The following is a 5,851-nucleotide window of genomic DNA, read 5'->3' on the forward strand; positions in this document are numbered from 1 at the left end:
GTATCTCTGAGTTGGCTACAGTAACTGCTAGAGCTGGCAGCACCATTCTGGAAACGCCTGATGGTGTGGTTCTGGCTGCACAGGGAGTACCTCCAGAGCAGAATCCCGTGGGGAGAGAGACACCTTCCTTTGGTAACTGCTGCTCAGTGCAAAACAAGAGTATGTGACAGCAAATGCAAGACACTTGTAGATGAAATTGATACTGTCAATATAGAAGGAGTTCAAAGTTGCTTTTTATTATCTAAATTTAGAGCTTGCAAAGCTCTCTGCTGCTCTAGTGCAGCACCTGATTCACAGGTACACTGGAAGTGCTGCTACGCTGCCTGCTGCCTCCTTGTCAGCATTCTGCATGAACATGGACAGCTGTGGTAGATGCCCTCTCACTTGTTCAGAACCTGAGTATGAACTCCACTTAAATACAGCTCTGTAGTAACAGGCGTTCATGGGAGCAGATCTGTGCAAAAGTCCAGTGCATAACAGGGTCTGCAAGGAACATGCACAAATTGTTTAGTGGGGACTGTTGTGCTGGGGTACTGGTTTTAAACTAAAATAGGGTAGATATAGATTGGGTATAAGGAAGAAACTGTTTACAATGAGAGTGGCAAACCAGTGGAACAGTTGCCCAGAGAGGTGGTAGATGTCCCATCCCTGGAAACGTTCAGGGTTCTGTTGGACAGAAGTCTGAGCCACCTGATCTAATTGAAGGTGTTCCTGCTCATTGCAGAAGGTTAGACCAAGTGACCTTTAGAGGTCTCTTCTAAACCAAACTATTCTATGTTCTGTATGATTTGAGGCCCCTGGAAGGCTTTAATGCATAAAGAAGAGTTTGTATAGGCTTCAGGCAACAACAAGCAGAATTTAAGCTCTTTAGGCTTTAACATGCCTTTAATCTTTTGTTGATTTAGCCTTAAGTTAGGATTATTCATTTTATGTACTATTCAAATTTTGGTACTGGAAAATCTTTTTAGTGAGAAATACACTAAAAGTTGCCCTTAATAAGCAGTTCAAGCTGACAGCTGGTAGTACTGTATACCTAATTTACACTGTCCTGTGCAGTGCAGCTTATAAACACATAACTGAGTGAATGCTTGGCCTCTTCAAATGAAGACTGTATTCTCACTGTTAGGAAATATATAAAAGACAACAAATTCTGTGTAACTTTGTAGATAAGAACTGGTTTAAAGGTAGCTAATCCTTATTTTGAGTCACACCTGATTTCCCTGGACTCCTTATTCTTAATAAATAGCTCATGCCTGGCTGTACAAGCTTGGCTTGCAGACTTCCTCTTTCCTGGGCTTAAGACAGCCTGAGATTAAGCTATCATGCTTGCATGCTTGCCAGGTCTGAGACCACTTACTGCCTGAAGCTTTTGGACCCCCAGGCACATGGGTAAGGGCTGCTTGAATCGACCATCTTAGACTCGGTAAATTTTGCATGGAAACACAGCTTCAATAGAATCTATTCTTTGATGAGAATTCAGGTTCTTTCCCAGGAAGTTGAAGGATAGGCTGTGTACAAATGATACATAGTTTGGCATCTCAGTAAAAATGTCACTAGTGAAGAGAGATAACTTTCTTCCTACTGAGAGCTAAATTTGTGCAGAGAACAGGTGTAGCTGTGTATCAGAAAGGTGCAATGTGATATCTTTTACCGATTATATTTCTGCACTCTGCACTGGGGTAGGATAAAGAAAGGAATGAAAATCAAGATGTGTTGGAGAGCAATAGTATTAATTCTTGGCCATCCTACTTTTACATTGCATAACATTGAATGCAACAGATACAAAGCAGTTTTCAGTAATCAAACTAAGGCTCAGGACAGGGATTTTTCAAAGGAATTGAAGACAATTTAAATACTATTGAGCCTTTACTACTTTACTGTTCTGAAAATATCAAATTCAACCACTACTGAAGAGCATCAGACTGCCTCTCTCTGTGGAAAGCTTCTCTTCCTGTCCATGGAAATCCACAGTGAAGGCAGATTAATCTTAAATGTATATCTTGCTTGATGTAGGTATGCTGAGACTTTGTGGTTGGAAAAAGGATGACTTCTGTCAGTCATCTTCAGTGCAGGTCCTCCAAATCTGCGAACATCTGTGCAAAACTGAAAATGACTGAACAATGTTTGGTAGGTACACAAGTGGCCAAAGGGAGCTTTTTATAATTTAGTGTGCAATTTCCTCAATATGCTAGATTTCTTCTTCTGGAGCTGTAGTTGTTTGATCAGCTTAACTGTTCTCTTTCTGCTAATGACTTAGAGTGTTAAAATGTGTTTTTTTAGAAAATTCAGATACTTGTGTTTTGCACAATTTAGGGAGTTCAGATTGATTCTTTTTAATTTGTTTTATTTTTCCTAATTGGAATTTTATGGTGCAGGGGATTATTTATAAATAGTTTTCAATATTAGTCTTTTATCCTCTGTTTAGTTTATTTATTGAGACTCACAGTAAAAATTGCATGTCTTCTTGTCCATCTTCATTTCAATTATTGCAATCACTCTTCAAGAGAATTGGTGACCTGCATTATTTTTTCAACATCATGTAGTAAGTAATGGTACATGTCTGAAACTCATCACAACGGCAAATAACATGGTGCATAGTGCATCATCCTTTCCAAACTGCCATAGAAGGGAGGCCTGGCAGTACATCCATTACCTCTGTAATTTCTTGCAAAAAGCTTGATTTTTCTGCTCTTTGATGTTTTAAGGCAGCAACAGAAAAAGAGCTGAGGTAGCTACATGGGGATGTGAGCCTTTGGGAGAATGTTGTTTTATTTTAGTCAGAGGTGCAACCCACACTAAATTGCTTGTGGCTTTATCTCCATATTTGCTCCTCTGCCCTCACCCTTTTCATTTTCTCATAACTGGAGAATACATTTAAAAACCTGGCATCCTAGTTACTAATTTTGTACTGTGCAGGATTTTTTTTGTTGTTTTATATTCCTTTCACCATGACAACTATGCCCTTATTGAATGTTCATTTTATTCTCCTTTTGAGCAGAAGATACATGGACTATTTCTTTGTGCAAAGTTTTTGAATTATTAAAAATAAGGACCAGATCCCTAAAAATATGTAAATGTTTTGCTATCATCCATCCTTAAAATGGATGATAGACAGCAAAGAGTTTGTGTCCACAAATTTCTGTGATGTGAGATTGTGAGACTCAGAAAAATTCCACGCAGTAGGAGCTGCCCATGTGTGCACACTTATCACTGGAAAAACCCATAAATTATCTCATATGTGTTGAGCACATGGGATGTCACTGTGGAATAGCTGACAGTATAAAATCACATTCTTCCATACTTTGCAGCAGCTTTGATGTGTCTGTGACCTGTACTCAGTTACATTTTGCAAAGAGCTGGAGAATATCTGGGAATGAGCACAGGGATGCAGCCAATACCTCCTTAAATACATGTGTAGCCTCATAACTTTAGCAGACTCTTTAGCAGAAAAAATGGTGAAAAAATCACAGCAAAGCCCCACTGCTTGTGGTCTTTTAATATCCAGCTATCAAAACAGCAGTACCAGTAGCCTGTGAGTTGCCCACTGCTGTAGGGATGAACATTTCCCCTCTCTGCCAAACCAGTTAATATTAAGTCTGAATTTATACCTGTTATATTATCCTACCAATAAACAAAACCAAAACATTTTTCAATCAGGTATAATTTCATTTCTGTTAAAGTGTGAGCTACATCCAGGCTCTCTTAACTACCATATAGTCAATTGCAGATTTATTTTGACAGTGCAATAACTGACACTTATGAGTCTAATTTAATTTCATCTCTTTGCCTCTGGAATTCTAGTATCCAAAAGCAAACCAAGTGATTTACTTGTATTTGTTGCTCAGAAGTCTGTGTCTGGCACTACTGCATCTTATTTTTTAAACAATGTATTAATAAAGTTTTGTTCAGACACAACTCCCTGTTTCTCCACAGCTATCTGTGAAAATCTGTATTTTTAGTTTGCAAGAAGTGTGTTAACTACAAATTTGTCCAAATCCTATTGAATGTAGTGCATTGCACAGTGTACCATGAAGCCTGTTGACAGTTATGAGCTGCATGGACTGCAAATCTATTGTGACTTCACTGCAAGAAGACTGTAACTGCTACTTACATTTCAGAAGAGAACAGAATCTCCTATCTTTGGGATCTCCTGTTGAAACAGAGGAATTACTTCTGTTCTGCCAAAAAATAACATCTTTCCTGAAGAAAAAAAATATTTGAGACCTTGCCTTGTCAATGGAGGACAGCACACTTGTATGAGCTCATATGTTTAATATGCATGAAATTAGTGTGTTTTTGCAGAATGGACAACAATTAATGGTTTTTAAAGAAACTGTATACAAATTGAGACTAGAAGAAATTCTTGAAGAAAAGCAAAAACATACAGTTTACCACAAAATGAGATCAACGACCTCCTCCCTGGGGCTGAGTTTCAGCAATTTAAACTCCTTCAAACTCAACAGCTAAACTGGAGTAATTGTGTGGATGATTTGGCTTGGGCTGAGGACAAATTTCATCCTTAGGGAAAGTGTAAGGAATATTTTGGTGGTAGAAAAGGTAGGAACTACAAAAGCTAAGAAAGAGCAATTCAGTCTTACTGGAAATACTGTTTGATCTAAGACAAGATGTTACATTTTTAGTTAAGTGCTGGAATAGATCTTTATCCAGTGATCCAGTTACCACACCAGTCATCCTGACTCCTGGAGTCCCTTTCCTTGAGAAGACTGTAATGTTACAAGTTCATAGAGGAGGTTTAAATAAGAGGATGACAAGATGGGCACTTTCCCACCACATTGTGGAACATAATTTACTTGGGCAGTTTTGTAGCTAGGAGAGAACTGAAATAAAATAATTAGGTCTTCTGTGTAGGTCCTCTATTAAAGGTATATTGTATCTTACCAGTTTTACAGGACAAAATAGAATCAGCACAAAATATTCTTTCCAATTTTATTCTTTATATTTTACTAGCGTTATAGTTGGAGCATCAGCACCTGGGAATCTGATCTTCACAGTTCTGTTACTCCTCCAGAATAAGGCTGGCATGGCTGTTTAGCAGGGGTTCCAGAGAGCATTCTCAATCTGGAGAAATACCAGGGTTTTGTTTTACTTGTCCTTTTAAATTCTTGCCACTCTGAAAGTCCTCTAAAACAGCAAGTAAATGGGAGAAAAAAAATGTCAAAATGCATACTTGTTTTCCTTTGATTTTGCTCTAGCCATTTTTTTTTTTTTTGGAGTAAAGGTCTGCATGAGTGCTCAGGATTTTTAAATTTTAATGGTACCTTCCTTAGGAATATTAAGTGCTAGTACTTAGTAGAGTTTCTTAATTGGCATTAATGTAACAGGATTTTAATAGTTTATCCTAAGGAGTCTTGAGCTAAATTAAATTTGAGTTCACATTTTGATAATGTAAATGTACAGAATATAAATTTTGTGGGAAGGTTATAATTATCCCCAACCAGAGCAGCCCAGTTTATCACTTTGCCCTCCTATCCCAAACAGCCCACACCTTTTCCCTGCTTTGCATTGAGGCATGCAAAGGGTTAAACGCTGAAGGAAAAATGTATAGTGCTGTTTTAAAAGTCTTTAATTTGAAGATCTAAAATGCCTGTCTGTCGCTGAATAGTTACAGCTTCATGTCTCTGCAGGCTGAGGTGAGGCTGAGGGCTTTAGTTACATTCTCTGCTTTGTTCCCCATAATTTCATAAGTGGAACTGCAATTGAATTTTCTGGATTTACAGTGCTTGTCTTAGGGAGGTTATTTGAACCCCATAGCTGTGGCTGTTTGTGTTGGGGTAACACATACCCAGCTCTGCCTTGCAAACAGCCCTGTGGTGCAGAGTCACCTTTGTCA

Source organism: Melospiza melodia, chromosome 1 (genome assembly GCF_035770615.1).
Source record: "Melospiza melodia melodia isolate bMelMel2 chromosome 1, bMelMel2.pri, whole genome shotgun sequence".
Lineage (NCBI taxonomy): Eukaryota > Metazoa > Chordata > Aves > Passeriformes > Passerellidae > Melospiza > Melospiza melodia.